General features: G+C 54.6%; 5 non-coding genes across 5 annotated transcripts; all 5 read right to left on the bottom strand.

Annotated features, from left to right (window-relative positions):
- Positions 1–3,080: 3,080 nt before the first annotated feature.
- Positions 3,081–3,271, bottom strand: LOC141379317 (U2 spliceosomal RNA). The gene has a single exon (XR_012395867.1). It is a non-coding gene; the product is annotated as a U2 spliceosomal RNA (small nuclear RNA).
- A 4,335-nt stretch (positions 3,272–7,606) lies between these two features.
- LOC141379312 (U2 spliceosomal RNA) lies at positions 7,607–7,797 on the bottom strand. The gene has a single exon (XR_012395864.1). It is a non-coding gene; the product is annotated as a U2 spliceosomal RNA (small nuclear RNA).
- Positions 7,798–12,196: 4,399 nt separating this feature from the next.
- On the bottom strand, positions 12,197–12,387 carry LOC141379310 (U2 spliceosomal RNA). Its single transcript, XR_012395859.1, has one exon. It is a non-coding gene; the product is annotated as a U2 spliceosomal RNA (small nuclear RNA).
- Positions 12,388–19,307: 6,920 nt separating this feature from the next.
- LOC141379309 (U2 spliceosomal RNA) lies at positions 19,308–19,498 on the bottom strand. Its single transcript, XR_012395858.1, has one exon. It is a non-coding gene; the product is annotated as a U2 spliceosomal RNA (small nuclear RNA).
- A 6,919-nt stretch (positions 19,499–26,417) lies between these two features.
- Positions 26,418–26,608, bottom strand: LOC141379308 (U2 spliceosomal RNA). Its single transcript, XR_012395857.1, has one exon. It is a non-coding gene; the product is annotated as a U2 spliceosomal RNA (small nuclear RNA).
- Positions 26,609–26,916: the final 308 nt, after the last annotated feature.

Genomic DNA, 26,916 nt, shown 5'->3' with positions numbered 1-26,916 from the left:
GCTTGAGCTCGTGAAGTAGCCCAAGAAAAGACCTCCAGGGTGTTTCTTCCATGCCCACTTGAGCCACCACAGTCGGCGGGGAATCAGTCACTCTTTCCGGGGGCGGCTTCAGCTCAAAATGGACCCCTGGGAAAGACTTCCAGAGGGTTTCTTGAATGCCCTAACGAGCTGCCAGCAACTGGCAGGAATATGTCACTCTTTCCGGGGCAGCTTGATCTCTTGAAGGAGCCCAAGAGAATACCTCCAGGGCATTTCTTCCATGCCCAAACGAGCTGCCAGCAATTGGCAGGAATCAGTCACTCTTTCCGGGGCAGCTTGAGCTCTTGAAGGACCCCAAGAAAAGACCTCCAGGGCATTTCTTCCATGCCCAAAGGAGCTGCCCCAACTGGCAGGAATCAGTCACTCTTTCTGGGGCAGCCTCAGCTACTTAAGGGACCCCTGGGAAGGACCTCCAGGGTGATTCTTCCATGCCCACTTGAGCCACCACAGTCAGCGGGGAAGGAGTCACTCTTTCTGGGGCAGCTTCAGCTCTAAAGGGACCCCTGGGTAAGACTTGTGGAGGGTTTCTTGAATGCCAAAACGAGCTGCCAGCAACTGGCAGGAATCAGTCACTCTTTCTGGGGCAGCTTGAGCTCTTGAAGGACCCCAAGAACAAGACCTCCAGGGCGTTTCTTCCAAGCCCAAACGAGCTGCCACAATAGGCGGGAATCAGTCACTCTTTCTGGGGCAGCTAGACCTCTGGAAGGGCCCCAAGAACAGACCTCCAGGGCGTTTCTTCCATGCCCAAACGTGCTGCCCCAACTAGCAGGAATCAGTCACCCTGTCTGGGGCAGCTTCAGCTGCCCAAGGGACCATTGGGAAGGACGTCCAGGGTGATTCTTCCATGCCCACTTGAGCCACCACAGTCAGCGGGGAAGGAGTCACTCTTTCTGGGGCAGCTTCAGCTCTAAAGGGACCCCTGGGTAAGACTTGCGGAGGGTTTCTTGAATGCCAAAACGAGCTGCCAGCAACTGGCAGGAATCAGTCACTCTTTCTGGGGCAGCTTGAGCTCTTGAAGGGCCCCAAGAACAAGACCTCCAGGGCGTTTCTTCCATGCCCAATTGAGCTGCCACAATAAGCGGGAGTCAGTCACCCTGTCTGGGGCAGCTTCAGCTCCAAAGGGACCCCTGGGTAAGACTTATGGAGGGTTTCTTGAATGCCAAAACAAGCTGCCAGCAACTGCCACAATAGGCGGGAATCAGTCACTCTTTCTGGGGCAGCTAGACCTCTTGAAGGACCCCAAGAACAAGACCTCCAGGGCGTTTCTTCCAAGCCCAAACGAGCTGCCACAATAGGCGGGAATCAGTCACTCTTTCTGGGGCAGCTAGACCTCTGGAAGGGCCCCAAGAACAGACCTCCAGGGCGTTTCTTCCATGCCCAAACGTGCTGCCCCAACTAGCAGGAATCAGTCACCCTGTCTGGGGCAGCTTCAGCTGCCCAAGGGACCATTGGGAAGGACGTCCAGGGTGATTCTTCCATGCCCACTTGAGCCACCACAGTCAGCGGGGAAGGAGTCACTCTTTCTGGGGCAGCTTCAGCTCTAAAGGGACCCCTGGGTAAGACTTGCGGAGGGTTTCTTGAATGCCAAAACGAGCTGCCAGCAACTGGCAGGAATCAGTCACTCTTTCTGGGGCAGCTTGAGCTCTTGAAGGGCCCCAAGAACAAGACCTCCAGGGCGTTTCTTCCATGCCCAATTGAGCTGCCACAATAAGCGGGAGTCAGTCACCCTGTCTGGGGCAGCTTCAGCTCCAAAGGGACCCCTGGGTAAGACTTATGGAGGGTTTCTTGAATGCCAAAACAAGCTGCCAGCAACTGCCACAATAGGCGGGAATCAGTCACTCTTTCTGGGGCAGCTAGACCTCTTGAAGGACCCCAAGAACAAGACCTCCAGGGCGTTTCTTCCAAGCCCAAACGAGCTGCCACAATAGGCGGGAATCAGTCACTCTTTCTGGGGCAGCTAGACCTCTGGAAGGGCCCCAAGAACAGACCTCCAGGGCGTTTCTTCCAAGCCCAAACGAGATGCCTCCACAAGCGGCAATCAGTCACCCTTTCTGGGGCAGCTTCGGCTACTCAAGGGACCAGTGGGAAGGACTTCCAGGGCGATTCTTCCATGCCCACTTGAGCCACCATAATCAGCAGGAATCGGTCACTCTTTCTGGGGTGTGTTTTAGCTCTCAAAAGCGCCCTGGAAGGACTTCCATGGCCACAATTAGCGGGAAACCATCACCTTTTTTAGGGTCAGACCCAGCTCTTAAGGGACCCTTCCATGGGAAGGACTTCCAGAGCCTTTCTTCCAATCCAGCTTGGCCGGAAATCAGTCACCCTTTCCCGGGGATACGCTTAAGCTCCTAAGGGCCCCCCTTTCCGGAGCGTTTTTCCTTGCCCGCACTGGCCTTGACTCTGGCTGGGTAATCTTCACCCTCTCTGGGGGCAAGCACCTGCCCTGTGGGGGACCCTGGAGGAACACCTGTTCTCCAGCAGTGCCCGGGTAGCCCAAACTTAAGCCCGGGAACATTGACTTGGTTAACCGCAGGTGCCAGCCTTGCGTGCCGCTGGTGCCCCAAAGGGGCATGTACCTCTAGGCGCGGGACGTCCCCACACGTAGGCTGGGAGTTGGGGCCCCGGCCCGGCGCTTTGGACCCTGGGTGAATGCGACAGGAGCGGGGGTTTCATGCTTTGCCATTTTTCAAATCCTCTGCACAGCTCTCTGGACCCACCATCCCCCAGGTCAGACTTGGGTCCTGATTGGGAATTATCCTCTCCACAGCTCTCTGGACCCACCATCCCCCAGGTCAGACTTAGGTCCTGATTGGGAATTTTGGATGGATTTTTTTTATTTATTTTTTTTTCCTCCCTGAGTTGCAATATGTGCATCGTGGCTCATGGACTAGAATAAGAGGATCCTGCCAAGAGGGTTGTTCATGCTCACTGTCTAAACGAGCGCATAAGACAGATACCTAATCGCAAAGAAGCGCAAGTCCCTACATTCAATCTAACGTTATGTTAAATTTCATGCAATCTAGTTCTGCTGTTCACCGCTTAATGAGTGCACCGTTCCCGGAGGTACTGCAATACCAGGTCGATGCGTGGAGTGGGTGGAGCAAGCCCCTAACCCATCTCCCAGCTGCAAAAATCAATTTAATATATAGTGCCCGGGTAGGGCACGTATCAGATATTAAACTGATAAGAACAGATACTACACTTGATCTTAGCCAAAAGGCCGAGAAGCGATACCCACAAACTGTCAGCAGTAGGAGCCGCAATCTACGCCACAAATAATACAATGTCGGCAAGCATAACAGGTACTAATTTTTAACCCTTAAACCTCCAGCACATTTGCTGACAGACAGACAGACATAACATTTTAGGCTTAACTAAGAGCCGTTGGTGACCAAAAACAAACTCCAAGCTTGAATACGGCAAAGAGACGTGACTATGGGCCGCTGGTGCCCAATGAGGGTACTTGAAAAGCCCCTGTTTGAGAGACTTTTCCGACCAAGTCAGTGTAGTTGCCATCCCCCCTTCAGAAGTCCAGACCAGGATTTTGTCTGGGCCGGCCTCGGAGATCAACCTGTCTTCCTTTACCTGCTTGAGCCTTGGGAAAAGACTTCCATGCCCGTATGAGCCACCACAGTCAGCGGGAATCAGTGACTCTTTTTTGGGGCAGCTCCAGCTCTAAAGGAACCCCTGGAAAGGACTTGCATGGCATTTCTTCCATGCCCGCGTGAGCCACCACATCAGTCACTCCTTCTGGGGCAGCTTGAGCTCTTGAAGGAGCCCAAGAAAAGACCTCCAGGGCATTTCTTCCAATCCCAAACGAGCTGCCCCAACTAGCAGGAATCAGTCACTCTTTCTGGGGCAGCCTCAGCTACTTAAGGGACCCCTGGGAAGGACCTCCAGGGTGATTCTTCCATGCCCACTTGAGCCACCACAGTCAGCGGGGAAGGAGTCACTCTTTCTGGGGCAGCTTCAGCTCTAAAGGGACCCCTGGGTAAGACTTGCGGAGGGTTTCTTGAATGCCAAAACGAGCTGCCAGCAACTGGCAGGAATCAGTCACTCTTTCTGGGGCAGCTTGAGCTCTTGAAGGACCCCAAGAAAAGACCTCCAGGGCATTTCTTCCATGCCCAAAGGAGCTGCCCCAACTAGCAGGAATCAGTCACTCTTTGTGGGGTAGCTTCAGCTACTTAAGGGACCATTGGGAAGGACCTCCAGGGTGATTCTTTCATGCCCACTTGAGCCACCACAATCAGCGGGAATCAGTCACTCTTTTTGGGGCAGCTTCAGCTCTAAAGGGAACCCTGGGAAAGACCTCCAGAGAGTTTCTTGCGTGCCCGAACGAGCTGCCAGCAATTGGCAGGAACCAGCCACTCTTTCCGGGGGCAGCTTCAGCTCTGAAGGGAACCCTGGAAAAAGACTTCCAGGGGGCTTCTTGAACGCCCACGCGAGCTGCCAGCTCCTGGCAGGGATCAGTCACTCTTTCTGGGACAGCTTGAGCTCGTGAAGTAGCCCAAGAAAAGACCTCCAGGGTGTTTCTTCCATGCCCACTTGAGCCACCACAGTCGGCGGGGAATCAGTCACTCTTTCCGGGGGCGGCTTCAGCTCAAAATGGACCCCTGGGAAAGACTTCCAGAGGGTTTCTTGAATGCCCTAACGAGCTGCCAGCAACTGGCAGGAATATGTCACTCTTTCCGGGGCAGCTTGATCTCTTGAAGGAGCCCAAGAGAATACCTCCAGGGCATTTCTTCCATGCCCAAACGAGCTGCCAGCAATTGGCAGGAATCAGTCACTCTTTCCGGGGCAGCTTGAGCTCTTGAAGGACCCCAAGAAAAGACCTCCAGGGCATTTCTTCCATGCCCAAAGGAGCTGCCCCAACTGGCAGGAATCAGTCACTCTTTCTGGGGCAGCCTCAGCTACTTAAGGGACCCCTGGGAAGGACCTCCAGGGTGATTCTTCCATGCCCACTTGAGCCACCACAGTCAGCGGGGAAGGAGTCACTCTTTCTGGGGCAGCTTCAGCTCTAAAGGGACCCCTGGGTAAGACTTGTGGAGGGTTTCTTGAATGCCAAAACGAGCTGCCAGCAACTGGCAGGAATCAGTCACTCTTTCTGGGGCAGCTTGAGCTCTTGAAGGACCCCAAGAACAAGACCTCCAGGGCGTTTCTTCCAAGCCCAAACGAGCTGCCACAATAGGCGGGAATCAGTCACTCTTTCTGGGGCAGCTAGACCTCTGGAAGGGCCCCAAGAACAGACCTCCAGGGCGTTTCTTCCATGCCCAAACGTGCTGCCCCAACTAGCAGGAATCAGTCACCCTGTCTGGGGCAGCTTCAGCTGCCCAAGGGACCATTGGGAAGGACGTCCAGGGTGATTCTTCCATGCCCACTTGAGCCACCACAGTCAGCGGGGAAGGAGTCACTCTTTCTGGGGCAGCTTCAGCTCTAAAGGGACCCCTGGGTAAGACTTGCGGAGGGTTTCTTGAATGCCAAAACGAGCTGCCAGCAACTGGCAGGAATCAGTCACTCTTTCTGGGGCAGCTTGAGCTCTTGAAGGGCCCCAAGAACAAGACCTCCAGGGCGTTTCTTCCATGCCCAATTGAGCTGCCACAATAAGCGGGAGTCAGTCACCCTGTCTGGGGCAGCTTCAGCTCCAAAGGGACCCCTGGGTAAGACTTATGGAGGGTTTCTTGAATGCCAAAACAAGCTGCCAGCAACTGCCACAATAGGCGGGAATCAGTCACTCTTTCTGGGGCAGCTAGACCTCTTGAAGGACCCCAAGAACAAGACCTCCAGGGCGTTTCTTCCAAGCCCAAACGAGCTGCCACAATAGGCGGGAATCAGTCACTCTTTCTGGGGCAGCTAGACCTCTGGAAGGGCCCCAAGAACAGACCTCCAGGGCGTTTCTTCCATGCCCAAACGTGCTGCCCCAACTAGCAGGAATCAGTCACCCTGTCTGGGGCAGCTTCAGCTGCCCAAGGGACCATTGGGAAGGACGTCCAGGGTGATTCTTCCATGCCCACTTGAGCCACCACAGTCAGCGGGGAAGGAGTCACTCTTTCTGGGGCAGCTTCAGCTCTAAAGGGACCCCTGGGTAAGACTTGCGGAGGGTTTCTTGAATGCCAAAACGAGCTGCCAGCAACTGGCAGGAATCAGTCACTCTTTCTGGGGCAGCTTGAGCTCTTGAAGGGCCCCAAGAACAAGACCTCCAGGGCGTTTCTTCCATGCCCAATTGAGCTGCCACAATAAGCGGGAGTCAGTCACCCTGTCTGGGGCAGCTTCAGCTCCAAAGGGACCCCTGGGTAAGACTTATGGAGGGTTTCTTGAATGCCAAAACAAGCTGCCAGCAACTGCCACAATAGGCGGGAATCAGTCACTCTTTCTGGGGCAGCTAGACCTCTTGAAGGACCCCAAGAACAAGACCTCCAGGGCGTTTCTTCCAAGCCCAAACGAGCTGCCACAATAGGCGGGAATCAGTCACTCTTTCTGGGGCAGCTAGACCTCTGGAAGGGCCCCAAGAACAGACCTCCAGGGCGTTTCTTCCAAGCCCAAACGAGATGCCTCCACAAGCGGCAATCAGTCACCCTTTCTGGGGCAGCTTCGGCTACTCAAGGGACCAGTGGGAAGGACTTCCAGGGCGATTCTTCCATGCCCACTTGAGCCACCATAATCAGCAGGAATCGGTCACTCTTTCTGGGGTGTGTTTTAGCTCTCAAAAGCGCCCTGGAAGGACTTCCATGGCCACAATTAGCGGGAAACCATCACCTTTTTTAGGGTCAGACCCAGCTCTTAAGGGACCCTTCCATGGGAAGGACTTCCAGAGCCTTTCTTCCAATCCAGCTTGGCCGGAAATCAGTCACCCTTTCCCGGGGATACGCTTAAGCTCCTAAGGGCCCCCCTTTCCGGAGCGTTTTTCCTTGCCCGCACTGGCCTTGACTCTGGCTGGGTAATCTTCACCCTCTCTGGGGGCAAGCACCTGCCCTGTGGGGGACCCTGGAGGAACACCTGTTCTCCAGCAGTGCCCGGGTAGCCCAAACTTAAGCCCGGGAACATTGACTTGGTTAACCGCAGGTGCCAGCCTTGCGTGCCGCTGGTGCCCCAAAGGGGCATGTACCTCTAGGCGCGGGACGTCCCCACACGTAGGCTGGGAGTTGGGGCCCCGGCCCGGCGCTTTGGACCCTGGGTGAATGCGACAGGAGCGGGGGTTTCATGCTTTGCCATTTTTCAAATCCTCTGCACAGCTCTCTGGACCCACCATCCCCCAGGTCAGACTTGGGTCCTGATTGGGAATTATCCTCTCCACAGCTCTCTGGACCCACCATCCCCCAGGTCAGACTTAGGTCCTGATTGGGAATTTTGGATGGATTTTTTTTATTTATTTTTTTTTCCTCCCTGAGTTGCAATATGTGCATCGTGGCTCATGGACTAGAATAAGAGGATCCTGCCAAGAGGGTTGTTCATGCTCACTGTCTAAACGAGCGCATAAGACAGATACCTAATCGCAAAGAAGCGCAAGTCCCTACATTCAATCTAACGTTATGTTAAATTTCATGCAATCTAGTTCTGCTGTTCACCGCTTAATGAGTGCACCGTTCCCGGAGGTACTGCAATACCAGGTCGATGCGTGGAGTGGGTGGAGCAAGCCCCTAACCCATCTCCCAGCTGCAAAAATCAATTTAATATATAGTGCCCGGGTAGGGCACGTATCAGATATTAAACTGATAAGAACAGATACTACACTTGATCTTAGCCAAAAGGCCGAGAAGCGATACCCACAAACTGTCAGCAGTAGGAGCCGCAATCTACGCCACAAATAATACAATGTCGGCAAGCATAACAGGTACTAATTTTTAACCCTTAAACCTCCAGCACATTTGCTGACAGACAGACAGACATAACATTTTAGGCTTAACTAAGAGCCGTTGGTGACCAAAAACAAACTCCAAGCTTGAATACGGCAAAGAGACGTGACTATGGGCCGCTGGTGCCCAATGAGGGTACTTGAAAAGCCCCTGTTTGAGAGACTTTTCCGACCAAGTCAGTGTAGTTGCCATCCCCCCTTCAGAAGTCCAGACCAGGATTTTGTCTGGGCCGGCCTCGGAGATCAACCTGTCTTCCTTTACCTGCTTGAGCCTTGGGAAAAGACTTCCATGCCCGTATGAGCCACCACAGTCAGCGGGAATCAGTGACTCTTTTTTGGGGCAGCTCCAGCTCTAAAGGAACCCCTGGAAAGGACTTGCATGGCATTTCTTCCATGCCCGCGTGAGCCACCACATCAGTCACTCCTTCTGGGGCAGCTTGAGCTCTTGAAGGAGCCCAAGAAAAGACCTCCAGGGCATTTCTTCCAATCCCAAACGAGCTGCCCCAACTAGCAGGAATCAGTCACTCTTTCTGGGGCAGCCTCAGCTACTTAAGGGACCCCTGGGAAGGACCTCCAGGGTGATTCTTCCATGCCCACTTGAGCCACCACAGTCAGCGGGGAAGGAGTCACTCTTTCTGGGGCAGCTTCAGCTCTAAAGGGACCCCTGGGTAAGACTTGCGGAGGGTTTCTTGAATGCCAAAACGAGCTGCCAGCAACTGGCAGGAATCAGTCACTCTTTCTGGGGCAGCTTGAGCTCTTGAAGGACCCCAAGAAAAGACCTCCAGGGCATTTCTTCCATGCCCAAAGGAGCTGCCCCAACTAGCAGGAATCAGTCACTCTTTGTGGGGTAGCTTCAGCTACTTAAGGGACCATTGGGAAGGACCTCCAGGGTGATTCTTTCATGCCCACTTGAGCCACCACAATCAGCGGGAATCAGTCACTCTTTTTGGGGCAGCTTCAGCTCTAAAGGGAACCCTGGGAAAGACCTCCAGAGAGTTTCTTGCGTGCCCGAACGAGCTGCCAGCAATTGGCAGGAACCAGCCACTCTTTCCGGGGGCAGCTTCAGCTCTGAAGGGAACCCTGGAAAAAGACTTCCAGGGGGCTTCTTGAACGCCCACGCGAGCTGCCAGCTCCTGGCAGGGATCAGTCACTCTTTCTGGGACAGCTTGAGCTCGTGAAGTAGCCCAAGAAAAGACCTCCAGGGTGTTTCTTCCATGCCCACTTGAGCCACCACAGTCGGCGGGGAATCAGTCACTCTTTCCGGGGGCGGCTTCAGCTCAAAATGGACCCCTGGGAAAGACTTCCAGAGGGTTTCTTGAATGCCCTAACGAGCTGCCAGCAACTGGCAGGAATATGTCACTCTTTCCGGGGCAGCTTGATCTCTTGAAGGAGCCCAAGAGAATACCTCCAGGGCATTTCTTCCATGCCCAAACGAGCTGCCAGCAATTGGCAGGAATCAGTCACTCTTTCCGGGGCAGCTTGAGCTCTTGAAGGACCCCAAGAAAAGACCTCCAGGGCATTTCTTCCATGCCCAAAGGAGCTGCCCCAACTGGCAGGAATCAGTCACTCTTTCTGGGGCAGCCTCAGCTACTTAAGGGACCCCTGGGAAGGACCTCCAGGGTGATTCTTCCATGCCCACTTGAGCCACCACAGTCAGCGGGGAAGGAGTCACTCTTTCTGGGGCAGCTTCAGCTCTAAAGGGACCCCTGGGTAAGACTTGTGGAGGGTTTCTTGAATGCCAAAACGAGCTGCCAGCAACTGGCAGGAATCAGTCACTCTTTCTGGGGCAGCTTGAGCTCTTGAAGGACCCCAAGAACAAGACCTCCAGGGCGTTTCTTCCAAGCCCAAACGAGCTGCCACAATAGGCGGGAATCAGTCACTCTTTCTGGGGCAGCTAGACCTCTGGAAGGGCCCCAAGAACAGACCTCCAGGGCGTTTCTTCCATGCCCAAACGTGCTGCCCCAACTAGCAGGAATCAGTCACCCTGTCTGGGGCAGCTTCAGCTGCCCAAGGGACCATTGGGAAGGACGTCCAGGGTGATTCTTCCATGCCCACTTGAGCCACCACAGTCAGCGGGGAAGGAGTCACTCTTTCTGGGGCAGCTTCAGCTCTAAAGGGACCCCTGGGTAAGACTTGCGGAGGGTTTCTTGAATGCCAAAACGAGCTGCCAGCAACTGGCAGGAATCAGTCACTCTTTCTGGGGCAGCTTGAGCTCTTGAAGGGCCCCAAGAACAAGACCTCCAGGGCGTTTCTTCCATGCCCAATTGAGCTGCCACAATAAGCGGGAGTCAGTCACCCTGTCTGGGGCAGCTTCAGCTCCAAAGGGACCCCTGGGTAAGACTTATGGAGGGTTTCTTGAATGCCAAAACAAGCTGCCAGCAACTGCCACAATAGGCGGGAATCAGTCACTCTTTCTGGGGCAGCTAGACCTCTTGAAGGACCCCAAGAACAAGACCTCCAGGGCGTTTCTTCCAAGCCCAAACGAGCTGCCACAATAGGCGGGAATCAGTCACTCTTTCTGGGGCAGCTAGACCTCTGGAAGGGCCCCAAGAACAGACCTCCAGGGCGTTTCTTCCATGCCCAAACGTGCTGCCCCAACTAGCAGGAATCAGTCACCCTGTCTGGGGCAGCTTCAGCTGCCCAAGGGACCATTGGGAAGGACGTCCAGGGTGATTCTTCCATGCCCACTTGAGCCACCACAGTCAGCGGGGAAGGAGTCACTCTTTCTGGGGCAGCTTCAGCTCTAAAGGGACCCCTGGGTAAGACTTGCGGAGGGTTTCTTGAATGCCAAAACGAGCTGCCAGCAACTGGCAGGAATCAGTCACTCTTTCTGGGGCAGCTTGAGCTCTTGAAGGGCCCCAAGAACAAGACCTCCAGGGCGTTTCTTCCATGCCCAATTGAGCTGCCACAATAAGCGGGAGTCAGTCACCCTGTCTGGGGCAGCTTCAGCTCCAAAGGGACCCCTGGGTAAGACTTATGGAGGGTTTCTTGAATGCCAAAACAAGCTGCCAGCAACTGCCACAATAGGCGGGAATCAGTCACTCTTTCTGGGGCAGCTAGACCTCTTGAAGGACCCCAAGAACAAGACCTCCAGGGCGTTTCTTCCAAGCCCAAACGAGCTGCCACAATAGGCGGGAATCAGTCACTCTTTCTGGGGCAGCTAGACCTCTGGAAGGGCCCCAAGAACAGACCTCCAGGGCGTTTCTTCCAAGCCCAAACGAGATGCCTCCACAAGCGGCAATCAGTCACCCTTTCTGGGGCAGCTTCGGCTACTCAAGGGACCAGTGGGAAGGACTTCCAGGGCGATTCTTCCATGCCCACTTGAGCCACCATAATCAGCAGGAATCGGTCACTCTTTCTGGGGTGTGTTTTAGCTCTCAAAAGCGCCCTGGAAGGACTTCCATGGCCACAATTAGCGGGAAACCATCACCTTTTTTAGGGTCAGACCCAGCTCTTAAGGGACCCTTCCATGGGAAGGACTTCCAGAGCCTTTCTTCCAATCCAGCTTGGCCGGAAATCAGTCACCCTTTCCCGGGGATACGCTTAAGCTCCTAAGGGCCCCCCTTTCCGGAGCGTTTTTCCTTGCCCGCACTGGCCTTGACTCTGGCTGGGTAATCTTCACCCTCTCTGGGGGCAAGCACCTGCCCTGTGGGGGACCCTGGAGGAACACCTGTTCTCCAGCAGTGCCCGGGTTGCCCAAACTTAAGCCCGGGAACATTGACTTGGTTAACCGCAGGTGCCAGCCTTGCGTGCCGCTGGTGCCCCAAAGGGGCATGTACCTCTAGGCGCGGGACGTCCCCACACGTAGGCTGGGAGTTGGGGCCCCGGCCCGGCGCTTTGGACCCTGGGTGAATGCGACAGGAGCGGGGGTTTCATGCTTTGCCATTTTTCAAATCCTCTGCACAGCTCTCTGGACCCACCATCCCCCAGGTCAGACTTAGGTCCTGATTGGGAATTATCCTCTCCACAGCTCTCTGGACCCACCATCCCCCAGGTCAGACTTGGGTCCTGATTGGGAATTATCCTCTCCACAGCTCTCTGGACCCACCATCCCCCAGGTCAGACTTAGGTCCTGATTGGGAATTTTGGATGGATTTTTTTTATTTATTTTTTTTTCCTCCCTGAGTTGCAATATGTGCATCGTGGCTCATGGACTAGAATAAGAGGATCCTGCCAAGAGGGTTGTTCATGCTCACTGTCTAAACGAGCGCATAAGACAGATACCTAATCGCAAAGAAGCGCAAGTCCCTACATTCAATCTAACGTTATGTTAAATTTCATGCAATCTAGTTCTGCTGTTCACCGCTTAATGAGTGCACCGTTCCCGGAGGTACTGCAATACCAGGTCGATGCGTGGAGTGGGTGGAGCAAGCCCCTAACCCATCTCCCAGCTGCAAAAATCAATTTAATATATAGTGCCCGGGTAGGGCACGTATCAGATATTAAACTGATAAGAACAGATACTACACTTGATCTTAGCCAAAAGGCCGAGAAGCGATACCCACAAACTGTCAGCAGTAGGAGCCGCAATCTACGCCACAAATAATACAATGTCGGCAAGCATAACAGGTACTAATTTTTAACCCTTAAACCTCCAGCACATTTGCTGACAGACAGACAGACATAACATTTTAGGCTTAACTAAGAGCCGTTGGTGACCAAAAACAAACTCCAAGCTTGAATACGGCAAAGAGACGTGACTATGGGCCGCTGGTGCCCAATGAGGGTACTTGAAAAGCCCCTGTTTGAGAGACTTTTCCGACCAAGTCAGTGTAGTTGCCATCCCCCCTTCAGAAGTCCAGACCAGGATTTTGTCTGGGCCGGCCTCGGAGATCAACCTGTCTTCCTTTACCTGCTTGAGCCTTGGGAAAAGACTTCCATGCCCGTATGAGCCACCACAGTCAGCGGGAATCAGTGACTCTTTTTTGGGGCAGCTCCAGCTCTAAAGGAACCCCTGGAAAGGACTTGCATGGCATTTCTTCCATGCCCGCGTGAGCCACCACATCAGTCACTCCTTCTGGGGCAGCTTGAGCTCTTGAAGGAGCCCAAGAAAAGACCTCCAGGGCATTTCTTCCAATCCCAAACGAGCTGCCCCAACTAGCAGGAATCAGTCACTCTTTCTGGGGCAGCCTCAGCTACTTAAGGGACCCCTGGGAAGGACCTCCAGGGTGATTCTTCCATGCCCACTTGAGCCACCACAGTCAGCGGGGAAGGAGTCACTCTTTCTGGGGCAGCTTCAGCTCTAAAGGGACCCCTGGGTAAGACTTGCGGAGGGTTTCTTGAATGCCAAAACGAGCTGCCAGCAACTGGCAGGAATCAGTCACTCTTTCTGGGGCAGCTTGAGCTCTTGAAGGACCCCAAGAAAAGACCTCCAGGGCATTTCTTCCATGCCCAAAGGAGCTGCCCCAACTAGCAGGAATCAGTCACTCTTTGTGGGGTAGCTTCAGCTACTTAAGGGACCATTGGGAAGGACCTCCAGGGTGATTCTTTCATGCCCACTTGAGCCACCACAATCAGCGGGAATCAGTCACTCTTTTTGGGGCAGCTTCAGCTCTAAAGGGAACCCTGGGAAAGACCTCCAGAGAGTTTCTTGCGTGCCCGAACGAGCTGCCAGCAATTGGCAGGAACCAGCCACTCTTTCCGGGGGCAGCTTCAGCTCTGAAGGGAACCCTGGAAAAAGACTTCCAGGGGGCTTCTTGAACGCCCACGCGAGCTGCCAGCTCCTGGCAGGGATCAGTCACTCTTTCTGGGACAGCTTGAGCTCTTGAAGTAGCCCAAGAAAAGACCTCCAGGGTGTTTCTTCCATGCCCACTTGAGCCACCACAGTCGGCGGGGAATCAGTCACTCTTTCCGGGGGCGGCTTCAGCTCAAAATGGACCCCTGGGAAAGACTTCCAGAGGGTTTCTTGAATGCCCTAACGAGCTGCCAGCAACTGGCAGGAATATGTCACTCTTTCCGGGGCAGCTTGATCTCTTGAAGGAGCCCAAGAGAATACCTCCAGGGCATTTCTTCCATGCCCGAACGAGCTGCCAGCAATTGGCAGGAATCAGTCACTCTTTCCGGGGCAGCTTGAGCTCTTGAAGGACCCCAAGAAAAGACCTCCAGGGCATTTCTTCCATGCCCAAAGGAGCTGCCCCAACTGGCAGGAATCAGTCACTCTTTCTGGGGCAGCCTCAGCTACTTAAGGGACCCCTGGGAAGGACCTCCAGGGTGATTCTTCCATGCCCACTTGAGCCACCACAGTCAGCGGGGAAGGAGTCACTCTTTCCGGGTTCAGCTTCAGCTCTAAAGGGACCCCTGGGTAAGACTTGTGGAGGGTTTCTTGAATGCCAAAACGAGCTGCCAGCAACTGGCAGGAATCAGTCACTCTTTCTGGGGCAGCTTGAGCTCTTGAAGGACCCCAAGAACAAGACCTCCAGGGCGTTTCTTCCAAGCCCAAACGAGCTGCCACAATAGGCGGGAATCAGTCACTCTTTCTGGGGCAGCTAGACCTCTGGAAGGGCCCCAAGAACAGACCTCCAGGGCGTTTCTTCCATGCCCAAACGTGCTGCCCCAACTAGCAGGAATCAGTCACCCTGTCTGGGGCAGCTTCAGCTGCCCAAGGGACCATTGGGAAGGACGTCCAGGGTGATTCTTCCATGCCCACTTGAGCCACCACAGTCAGCGGGGAAGGAGTCACTCTTTCTGGGGCAGCTTCAGCTCTAAAGGGACCCCTGGGTAAGACTTGCGGAGGGTTTCTTGAATGCCAAAACGAGCTGCCAGCAACTGGCAGGAATCAGTCACTCTTTCTGGGGCAGCTTGAGCTCTTGAAGGGCCCCAAGAACAAGACCTCCAGGGCGTTTCTTCCATGCCCAATTGAGCTGCCACAATAAGCGGGAGTCAGTCACCCTGTCTGGGGCAGCTTCAGCTCCAAAGGGACCCCTGGGTAAGACTTATGGAGGGTTTCTTGAATGCCAAAACAAGCTGCCAGCAACTGCCACAATAGGCGGGAATCAGTCACTCTTTCTGGGGCAGCTAGACCTCTTGAAGGACCCCAAGAACAAGACCTCCAGGGCGTTTCTTCCAAGCCCAAACGAGCTGCCACAATAGGCGGGAATCAGTCACTCTTTCTGGGGCAGCTAGACCTCTGGAAGGGCCCCAAGAACAGACCTCCAGGGCGTTTCTTCCAAGCCCAAACGAGATGCCTCCACAAGCGGCAATCAGTCACCCTTTCTGGGGCAGCTTCGGCTACTCAAGGGACCAGTGGGAAGGACTTCCAGGGCGTTTCTTCCAAGCCCAAACGAGCTGCCACAATAGGCGGGAATCAGTCACTCTTTCTGGGGCAGCTAGACCTCTGGAAGGGCCCCAAGAACAGACCTCCAGGGCGTTTCTTCCATGCCCAAACGTGCTGCCCCAACTAGCAGGAATCAGTCACCCTGTCTGGGGCAGCTTCAGCTGCCCAAGGGACCATTGGGAAGGACGTCCAGGGTGATTCTTCCATGCCCACTTGAGCCACCACAGTCAGCGGGGAAGGAGTCACTCTTTCTGGGGCAGCTTCAGCTCTAAAGGGACCCCTGGGTAAGACTTGCGGAGGGTTTCTTGAATGCCAAAACGAGCTGCCAGCAACTGGCAGGAATCAGTCACTCTTTCTGGGGCAGCTTGAGCTCTTGAAGGGCCCCAAGAACAAGACCTCCAGGGCGTTTCTTCCATGCCCAATTGAGCTGCCACAATAAGCGGGAGTCAGTCACCCTGTCTGGGGCAGCTTCAGCTCCAAAGGGACCCCTGGGTAAGACTTATGGAGGGTTTCTTGAATGCCAAAACAAGCTGCCAGCAACTGCCACAATAGGCGGGAATCAGTCACTCTTTCTGGGGCAGCTAGACCTCTTGAAGGACCCCAAGAACAAGACCTCCAGGGCGTTTCTTCCAAGCCCAAACGAGCTGCCACAATAGGCGGGAATCAGTCACTCTTTCTGGGGCAGCTAGACCTCTGGAAGGGCCCCAAGAACAGACCTCCAGGGCGTTTCTTCCATGCCCAAACGTGCTGCCCCAACTAGCAGGAATCAGTCACCCTGTCTGGGGCAGCTTCAGCTGCCCAAGGGACCATTGGGAAGGACGTCCAGGGTGATTCTTCCATGCCCACTTGAGCCACCACAGTCAGCGGGGAAGGAGTCACTCTTTCTGGGGCAGCTTCAGCTCTAAAGGGACCCCTGGGTAAGACTTGCGGAGGGTTTCTTGAATGCCAAAACGAGCTGCCAGCAACTGGCAGGAATCAGTCACTCTTTCTGGGGCAGCTTGAGCTCTTGAAGGGCCCCAAGAACAAGACCTCCAGGGCGTTTCTTCCATGCCCAATTGAGCTGCCACAATAAGCGGGAGTCAGTCACCCTGTCTGGGGCAGCTTCAGCTCCAAAGGGACCCCTGGGTAAGACTTATGGAGGGTTTCTTGAATGCCAAAACAAGCTGCCAGCAACTGCCACAATAGGCGGGAATCAGTCACTCTTTCTGGGGCAGCTAGACCTCTTGAAGGACCCCAAGAACAAGACCTCCAGGGCGTTTCTTCCAAGCCCAAACGAGCTGCCACAATAGGCGGGAATCAGTCACTCTTTCTGGGGCAGCTAGACCTCTGGAAGGGCCCCAAGAACAGACCTCCAGGGCGTTTCTTCCAAGCCCAAACGAGATGCCTCCACAAGCGGCAATCAGTCACCCTTTCTGGGGCAGCTTCGGCTACTCAAGGGACCAGTGGGAAGGACTTCCAGGGCGTTTCTTCCAAGCCCAAACGAGCTGCCACAATAGGCGGGAATCAGTCACTCTTTCTGGGGCAGCTAGACCTCTGGAAGGGCCCCAAGAACAGACCTCCAGGGCGTTTCTTCCATGCCCAAACGTGCTGCCCCAACTAGCAGGAATCAGTCACCCTGTCTGGGGCAGCTTCAGCTGCCCAAGGGACCATTGGGAAGGACGTCCAGGGTGATTCTTCCATGCCCACTTGAGCCACCACAGTCAGCGGGGAAGGAGTCACTCTTTCTGGGGCAGCTTCAGCTCTAAAGGGACCCCTGGGTAAGACTTGCGGAGGGTTTCTTGAATGCCAAAACGAGCTGCCAGCAACTGGCAGGAATCAGTCACTCTTTCTGGGGCAGCTTGAGCTCTTGAAGGGCCCCAAGAACAAGACCTCCAGGGCGTTTCTTCCATGCCCAATTGAGCTGCCACAATAAGCGGGAGTCAGTCACCCTGTCTGGGGCAGCTTCAGCTCCAAAGGGACCCCTGGGTAAGACTTATGGAGGGTTTCTTGAATGCCAAAACAAGCTGCCAGCAACTGCCACAATAGGCGGGAATCAGTCACTCTTTCTGGGGCAGCTAGACCTCTTGAAGGACCCCAAGAACAAGACCTCCAGGGCGTTTCTTCCAAGCCCAAACGAGCTGCCACAATAGGCGGGAATCAGTCACTCTTTCTGGGGCAGCTAGACCTCTGGAAGGGCCCCAAGAACAGACCTCCAGGGCGTTTCTTCCAAGCCCAAACGAGATGCCTCCACAAGCGGCAATCAGTCACCCTTTCTGGGGCAGCTTCGGCTACTCAAGGGACCAGTGGGAAGGACTTCCAGGGCGTTTCTTCCAAGCCCAAACGAGCTGCCACAATAGGCGGGAATCAGTCACTCTTTCTGGGGCAGCTAGACCTCTGGAAGGGCCCCAAGAACAGACCTCCAGGGCGTTTCTTCCATGCCCAAACGTGCTGCCCCAACTAGCAGGAATCAGTCACCCTGTCTGGGGCAGCTTCAGCTGCCCAAGGGACCATTGGGAAGGACGTCCAGGGTGATTCTTCCATGCCCACTTGAGCCACCACAGTCAGCGGGGAAGGAGTCACTCTTTCTGGGGCAGCTTCAGCTCTAAAGGGACCCCTGGGTAAGACTTGCGGAGGGTTTCTTGAATGCCAAAACGAGCTGCCAGCAACTGGCAGGAATCAGTCACTCTTTCTGGGGCAGCTTGAGCTCTTGAAGGGCCCCAAGAACAAGACCTCCAGGGCGTTTCTTCCATGCCCAATTGAGCTGCCACAATAAGCGGGAGTCAGTCACCCTGTCTGGGGCAGCTTCAGCTCCAAAGGGACCCCTGGGTAAGACTTATGGAGGGTTTCTTGAATGCCAAAACAAGCTGCCAGCAACTGCCACAATAGGCGGGAATCAGTCACTCTTTCTGGGGCAGCTAGACCTCTTGAAGGACCCCAAGAACAAGACCTCCAGGGCGTTTCTTCCAAGCCCAAACGAGCTGCCACAATAGGCGGGAATCAGTCACTCTTTCTGGGGCAGCTAGACCTCTGGAAGGGCCCCAAGAACAGACCTCCAGGGCGTTTCTTCCAAGCCCAAACGAGATGCCTCCACAAGCGGCAATCAGTCACCCTTTCTGGGGCAGCTTCGGCTACTCAAGGGACCAGTGGGAAGGACTTCCAGGGCGATTCTTCCATGCCCACTTGAGCCACCATAATCAGCAGGAATCGGTCACTCTTTCTGGGGTGTGTTTTAGCTCTCAAAAGCGCCCTGGAAGGACTTCCATGGCCACAATTAGCGGGAAACCATCACCTTTTTTAGGGTCAGACCCAGCTCTTAAGGGACCCTTCCATGGGAAGGACTTCCAGAGCCTTTCTTCCAATCCAGCTTGGCCGGAAATCAGTCACCCTTTCCCGGGGATACGCTTAAGCTCCTAAGGGCCCCCCTTTCCGGAGCGTTTTTCCTTGCCCGCACTGGCCTTGACTCTGGCTGGGTAATCTTCACCCTCTCTGGGGGCAAGCACCTGCCCTGTGGGGGACCCTGGAGGAACACCTGTTCTCCAGCAGTGCCCGGGTAGCCCAAACTTAAGCCCGGGAACATTGACTTGGTTAACCGCAGGTGCCAGCCTTGCGTGCCGCTGGTGCCCCAAAGGGGCATGTACCTCTAGGCGCGGGACGTCCCCACACGTAGGCTGGGAGTTGGGGCCCCGGCCCGGCGCTTTGGACCCTGGGTGAATGCGACAGGAGCGGGGGTTTCATGCTTTGCCATTTTTCAAATCCTCTGCACAGCTCTCTGGACCCACCATCCCCCAGGTCAGACTTAGGTCCTGATTGGGAATTATCCTCTCCACAGCTCTCTGGACCCACCATCCCCCAGGTCAGACTTGGGTCCTGATTGGGAATTATCCTCTCCACAGCTCTCTGGACCCACCATCCCCCAGGTCAGACTTAGGTCCTGATTGGGAATTTTGGATGGATTTTTTTTATTTATTTTTTTTTCCTCCCTGAGTTGCAATATGTGCATCGTGGCTCATGGACTAGAATAAGAGGATCCTGCCAAGAGGGTTGTTCATGCTCACTGTCTAAACGAGCGCATAAGACAGATACCTAATCGCAAAGAAGCGCAAGTCCCTACATTCAATCTAACGTTATGTTAAATTTCATGCAATCTAGTTCTGCTGTTCACCGCTTAATGAGTGCACCGTTCCCGGAGGTACTGCAATACCAGGTCGATGCGTGGAGTGGGTGGAGCAAGCCCCTAACCCATCTCCCAGCTGCAAAAATCAATTTAATATATAGTGCCCGGGTAGGGCACGTATCAGATATTAAACTGATAAGAACAGATACTACACTTGATCTTAGCCAAAAGGCCGAGAAGCGATACCCACAAACTGTCAGCAGTAGGAGCCGCAATCTACGCCACAAATAATACAATGTCGGCAAGCATAACAGGTACTAATTTTTAACCCTTAAACCTCCAGCACATTTGCTGACAGACAGACAGACATAACATTTTAGGCTTAACTAAGAGCCGTTGGTGACCAAAAACAAACTCCAAGCTTGAATACGGCAAAGAGACGTGACTATGGGCCGCTGGTGCCCAATGAGGGTACTTGAAAAGCCCCTGTTTGAGAGACTTTTCCGACCAAGTCAGTGTAGTTGCCATCCCCCCTTCAGAAGTCCAGACCAGGATTTTGTCTGGGCCGGCCTCGGAGATCAACCTGTCTTCCTTTACCTGCTTGAGCCTTGGGAAAAGACTTCCATGCCCGTATGAGCCACCACAGTCAGCGGGAATCAGTGACTCTTTTTTGGGGCAGCTCCAGCTCTAAAGGAACCCCTGGAAAGGACTTGCATGGCATTTCTTCCATGCCCGCGTGAGCCACCACATCAGTCACTCCTTCTGGGGCAGCTTGAGCTCTTGAAGGAGCCCAAGAAAAGACCTCCAGGGCATTTCTTCCAATCCCAAACGAGCTGCCCCAACTAGCAGGAATCAGTCACTCTTTCTGGGGCAGCCTCAGCTACTTAAGGGACCCCTGGGAAGGACCTCCAGGGTGATTCTTCCATGCCCACTTGAGCCACCACAGTCAGCGGGGAAGGAGTCACTCTTTCTGGGGCAGCTTCAGCTCTAAAGGGACCCCTGGGTAAGACTTGCGGAGGGTTTCTTGAATGCCAAAACGAGCTGCCAGCAACTGGCAGGAATCAGTCACTCTTTCTGGGGCAGCTTGAGCTCTTGAAGGACCCCAAGAAAAGACCTCCAGGGCATTTCTTCCATGCCCAAAGGAGCTGCCCCAACTAGCAGGAATCAGTCACTCTTTGTGGGGTAGCTTCAGCTACTTAAGGGACCATTGGGAAGGACCTCCAGGGTGATTCTTTCATGCCCACTTGAGCCACCACAATCAGCGGGAATCAGTCACTCTTTTTGGGGCAGCTTCAGCTCTAAAGGGAACCCTGGGAAAGACCTCCAGAGAGTTTCTTGCGTGCCCGAACGAGCTGCCAGCAATTGGCAGGAACCAGCCACTCTTTCCGGGGGCAGCTTCAGCTCTGAAGGGAACCCTGGAAAAAGACTTCCAGGGGGCTTCTTGAACGCCCACGCGAGCTGCCAGCTCCTGGCAGGGATCAGTCACTCTTTCTGGGACAGCTTGAGCTCKTGAAGTAGCCCAAGAAAAGACCTCCAGGGTGTTTCTTCCATGCCCACTTGAGCCACCACAGTCGGCGGGGAATCAGTCACTCTTTCCGGGGGCGGCTTCAGCTCAAAATGGACCCCTGGGAAAGACTTCCAGAGGGTTTCTTGAATGCCCTAACGAGCTGCCAGCAACTGGCAGGAATATGTCACTCTTTCCGGGGCAGCTTGATCTCTTGAAGGAGCCCAAGAGAATACCTCCAGGGCATTTCTTCCATGCCCRAACGAGCTGCCAGCAATTGGCAGGAATCAGTCACTCTTTCCGGGGCAGCTTGAGCTCTTGAAGGACCCCAAGAAAAGACCTCCAGGGCATTTCTTCCATGCCCAAAGGAGCTGCCCCAACTGGCAGGAATCAGTCACTCTTTCTGGGGCAGCCTCAGCTACTTAAGGGACCCCTGGGAAGGACCTCCAGGGTGATTCTTCCATGCCCACTTGAGCCACCACAGTCAGCGGGGAAGGAGTCACTCTTTCYGGGKCAGCTTCAGCTCTAAAGGGACCCCTGGGTAAGACTTGTGGAGGGTTTCTTGAATGCCAAAACGAGCTGCCAGCAACTGGCAGGAATCAGTCACTCTTTCTGGGGCAGCTTGAGCTCTTGAAGGACCCCAAGAACAAGACCTCCAGGGCGTTTCTTCCAAGCCCAAACGAGCTGCCACAATAGGCGGGAATCAGTCACTCTTTCTGGGGCAGCTAGACCTCTGGAAGGGCCCCAAGAACAGACCTCCAGGGCGTTTCTTCCATGCCCAAACGTGCTGCCCCAACTAGCAGGAATCAGTCACCCTGTCTGGGGCAGCTTCAGCTGCCCAAGGGACCATTGGGAAGGACGTCCAGGGTGATTCTTCCATGCCCACTTGAGCCACCACAGTCAGCGGGGAAGGAGTCACTCTTTCTGGGGCAGCTTCAGCTCTAAAGGGACCCCTGGGTAAGACTTGCGGAGGGTTTCTTGAATGCCAAAACGAGCTGCCAGCAACTGGCAGGAATCAGTCACTCTTTCTGGGGCAGCTTGAGCTCTTGAAGGGCCCCAAGAACAAGACCTCCAGGGCGTTTCTTCCATGCCCAATTGAGCTGCCACAATAAGCGGGAGTCAGTCACCCTGTCTGGGGCAGCTTCAGCTCCAAAGGGACCCCTGGGTAAGACTTATGGAGGGTTTCTTGAATGCCAAAACAAGCTGCCAGCAACTGCCACAATAGGCGGGAATCAGTCACTCTTTCTGGGGCAGCTAGACCTCTTGAAGGACCCCAAGAACAAGACCTCCAGGGCGTTTCTTCCAAGCCCAAACGAGCTGCCACAATAGGCGGGAATCAGTCACTCTTTCTGGGGCAGCTAGACCTCTGGAAGGGCCCCAAGAACAGACCTCCAGGGCGTTTCTTCCAAGCCCAAACGAGATGCCTCCACAAGCGGCAATCAGTCACCCTTTCTGGGGCAGCTTCGGCTACTCAAGGGACCAGTGGGAAGGACTTCCAGGGCGTTTCTTCCAAGCCCAAACGAGCTGCCACAATAGGCGGGAATCAGTCACTCTTTCTGGGGCAGCTAGACCTCTGGAAGGGCCCCAAGAACAGACCTCCAGGGCGTTTCTTCCATGCCCAAACGTGCTGCCCCAACTAGCAGGAATCAGTCACCCTGTCTGGGGCAGCTTCAGCTGCCCAAGGGACCATTGGGAAGGACGTCCAGGGTGATTCTTCCATGCCCACTTGAGCCACCACAGTCAGCGGGGAAGGAGTCACTCTTTCTGGGGCAGCTTCAGCTCTAAAGGGACCCCTGGGTAAGACTTGCGGAGGGTTTCTTGAATGCCAAAACGAGCTGCCAGCAACTGGCAGGAATCAGTCACTCTTTCTGGGGCAGCTTGAGCTCTTGAAGGGCCCCAAGAACAAGACCTCCAGGGCGTTTCTTCCATGCCCAATTGAGCTGCCACAATAAGCGGGAGTCAGTCACCCTGTCTGGGGCAGCTTCAGCTCCAAAGGGACCCCTGGGTAAGACTTATGGAGGGTTTCTTGAATGCCAAAACAAGCTGCCAGCAACTGCCACAATAGGCGGGAATCAGTCACTCTTTCTGGGGCAGCTAGACCTCTTGAAGGACCCCAAGAACAAGACCTCCAGGGCGTTTCTTCCAAGCCCAAACGAGCTGCCACAATAGGCGGGAATCAGTCACTCTTTCTGGGGCAGCTAGACCTCTGGAAGGGCCCCAAGAACAGACCTCCAGGGCGTTTCTTCCATGCCCAAACGTGCTGCCCCAACTAGCAGGAATCAGTCACCCTGTCTGGGGCAGCTTCAGCTGCCCAAGGGACCATTGGGAAGGACGTCCAGGGTGATTCTTCCATGCCCACTTGAGCCACCACAGTCAGCGGGGAAGGAGTCACTCTTTCTGGGGCAGCTTCAGCTCTAAAGGGACCCCTGGGTAAGACTTGCGGAGGGTTTCTTGAATGCCAAAACGAGCTGCCAGCAACTGGCAGGAATCAGTCACTCTTTCTGGGGCAGCTTGAGCTCTTGAAGGGCCCCAAGAACAAGACCTCCAGGGCGTTTCTTCCATGCCCAATTGAGCTGCCACAATAAGCGGGAGTCAGTCACCCTGTCTGGGGCAGCTTCAGCTCCAAAGGGACCCCTGGGTAAGACTTATGGAGGGTTTCTTGAATGCCAAAACAAGCTGCCAGCAACTGCCACAATAGGCGGGAATCAGTCACTCTTTCTGGGGCAGCTAGACCTCTTGAAGGACCCCAAGAACAAGACCTCCAGGGCGTTTCTTCCAAGCCCAAACGAGCTGCCACAATAGGCGGGAATCAGTCACTCTTTCTGGGGCAGCTAGACCTCTGGAAGGGCCCCAAGAACAGACCTCCAGGGCGTTTCTTCCAAGCCCAAACGAGATGCCTCCACAAGCGGCAATCAGTCACCCTTTCTGGGGCAGCTTCGGCTACTCAAGGGACCAGTGGGAAGGACTTCCAGGGCGTTTCTTCCAAGCCCAAACGAGCTGCCACAATAGGCGGGAATCAGTCACTCTTTCTGGGGCAGCTAGACCTCTGGAAGGGCCCCAAGAACAGACCTCCAGGGCGTTTCTTCCATGCCCAAACGTGCTGCCCCAACTAGCAGGAATCAGTCACCCTGTCTGGGGCAGCTTCAGCTGCCCAAGGGACCATTGGGAAGGACGTCCAGGGTGATTCTTCCATGCCCACTTGAGCCACCACAGTCAGCGGGGAAGGAGTCACTCTTTCTGGGGCAGCTTCAGCTCTAAAGGGACCCCTGGGTAAGACTTGCGGAGGGTTTCTTGAATGCCAAAACGAGCTGCCAGCAACTGGCAGGAATCAGTCACTCTTTCTGGGGCAGCTTGAGCTCTTGAAGGGCCCCAAGAACAAGACCTCCAGGGCGTTTCTTCCATGCCCAATTGAGCTGCCACAATAAGCGGGAGTCAGTCACCCTGTCTGGGGCAGCTTCAGCTCCAAAGGGACCCCTGGGTAAGACTTATGGAGGGTTTCTTGAATGCCAAAACAAGCTGCCAGCAACTGCCACAATAGGCGGGAATCAGTCACTCTTTCTGGGGCAGCTAGACCTCTTGAAGGACCCCAAGAACAAGACCTCCAGGGCGTTTCTTCCAAGCCCAAACGAGCTGCCACAATAGGCGGGAATCAGTCACTCTTTCTGGGGCAGCTAGACCTCTGGAAGGGCCCCAAGAACAGACCTCCAGGGCGTTTCTTCCAAGCCCAAACGAGATGCCTCCACAAGCGGCAATCAGTCACCCTTTCTGGGGCAGCTTCGGCTACTCAAGGGACCAGTGGGAAGGACTTCCAGGGCGTTTCTTCCAAGCCCAAACGAGCTGCCACAATAGGCGGGAATCAGTCACTCTTTCTGGGGCAGCTAGACCTCTGGAAGGGCCCCAAGAACAGACCTCCAGGGCGTTTCTTCCATGCCCAAACGTGCTGCCCCAACTAGCAGGAATCAGTCACCCTGTCTGGGGCAGCTTCAGCTGCCCAAGGGACCATTGGGAAGGACGTCCAGGGTGATTCTTCCATGCCCACTTGAGCCACCACAGTCAGCGGGGAAGGAGTCACTCTTTCTGGGGCAGCTTCAGCTCTAAAGGGACCCCTGGGTAAGACTTGCGGAGGGTTTCTTGAATGCCAAAACGAGCTGCCAGCAACTGGCAGGAATCAGTCACTCTTTCTGGGGCAGCTTGAGCTCTTGAAGGGCCCCAAGAACAAGACCTCCAGGGCGTTTCTTCCATGCCCAATTGAGCTGCCACAATAAGCGGGAGTCAGTCACCCTGTCTGGGGCAGCTTCAGCTCCAAAGGGACCCCTGGGTAAGACTTATGGAGGGTTTCTTGAATGCCAAAACAAGCTGCCAGCAACTGCCACAATAGGCGGGAATCAGTCACTCTTTCTGGGGCAGCTAGACCTCTTGAAGGACCCCAAGAACAAGACCTCCAGGGCGTTTCTTCCAAGCCCAAACGAGCTGCCACAATAGGCGGGAATCAGTCACTCTTTCTGGGGCAGCTAGACCTCTGGAAGGGCCCCAAGAACAGACCTCCAGGGCGTTTCTTCCAAGCCCAAACGAGATGCCTCCACAAGCGGCAATCAGTCACCCTTTCTGGGGCAGCTTCGGCTACTCAAGGGACCAGTGGGAAGGACTTCCAGGGCGATTCTTCCATGCCCACTTGAGCCACCATAATCAGCAGGAATCGGTCACTCTTTCTGGGGTGTGTTTTAGCTCTCAAAAGCGCCCTGGAAGGACTTCCATGGCCACAATTAGCGGGAAACCATCACCTTTTTTAGGGTCAGACCCAGCTCTTAAGGGACCCTTCCATGGGAAGGACTTCCAGAGCCTTTCTTCCAATCCAGCTTGGCCGGAAATCAGTCACCCTTTCCCGGGGATACGCTTAAGCTCCTAAGGGCCCCCCTTTCCGGAGCGTTTTTCCTTGCCCGCACTGGCCTTGACTCTGGCTGGGTAATCTTCACCCTCTCTGGGGGCAAGCACCTGCCCTGTGGGGGACCCTGGAGGAACACCTGTTCTCCAGCAGTGCCCGGGTAGCCCAAACTTAAGCCCGGGAACATTGACTTGGTTAACCGCAGGTGCCAGCCTTGCGTGCCGCTGGTGCCCCAAAGGGGCATGTACCTCTAGGCGCGGGACGTCCCCACACGTAGGCTGGGAGTTGGGGCCCCGGCCCGGCGCTTTGGACCCTGGGTGAATGCGACAGGAGCGGGGGTTTCATGCTTTGCCATTTTTCAAATCCTCTGCACAGCTCTCTGGACCCACCATCCCCCAGGTCAGACTTAGGTCCTGATTGGGAATTATCCTCTCCACAGCTCTCTGGACCCACCATCCCCCAGGTCAGACTTGGGTCCTGATTGGGAATTATCCTCTCCACAGCTCTCTGGACCCACCATCCCCCAGGTCAGACTTAGGTCCTGATTGGGAATTTTGGATGGATTTTTTTTATTTATTTTTTTTTCCTCCCTGAGTTGCAATATGTGCATCGTGGCTCATGGACTAGAATAAGAGGATCCTGCCAAGAGGGTTGTTCATGCTCACTGTCTAAACGAGCGCATAAGACAGATACCTAATCGCAAAGAAGCGCAAGTCCCTACATTCAATCTAACGTTATGTTAAATTTCATGCAATCTAGTTCTGCTGTTCACCGCTTAATGAGTGCACCGTTCCCGGAGGTACTGCAATACCAGGTCGATGCGTGGAGTGGGTGGAGCAAGCCCCTAACCCATCTCCCAGCTGCAAAAATCAATTTAATATATAGTGCCCGGGTAGGGCACGTATCAGATATTAAACTGATAAGAACAGATACTACACTTGATCTTAGCCAAAAGGCCGAGAAGCGATACCCACAAACTGTCAGCAGTAGGAGCCGCAATCTACGCCACAAATAATACAATGTCGGCAAGCATAACAGGTACTAATTTTTAACCCTTAAACCTCCAGCACATTTGCTGACAGACAGACAGACATAACATTTTAGGCTTAACTAAGAGCCGTTGGTGACCAAAAACAAACTCCAAGCTTGAATACGGCAAAGAGACGTGACTATGGGCCGCTGGTGCCCAATGAGGGTACTTGAAAAGCCCCTGTTTGAGAGACTTTTCCGACCAAGTCAGTGTAGTTGCCATCCCCCCTTCAGAAGTCCAGACCAG

The sequence above is a fragment of the Danio rerio genome, chromosome 2, assembly GCF_049306965.1.
Source record: "Danio rerio strain Tuebingen ecotype United States chromosome 2, GRCz12tu, whole genome shotgun sequence".
Lineage (NCBI taxonomy): Eukaryota > Metazoa > Chordata > Actinopteri > Cypriniformes > Danionidae > Danio > Danio rerio.
The sequence above is the reverse complement of the archived record's forward strand: the minus strand, read 5'-3'. Positions and strand labels throughout refer to the sequence as shown.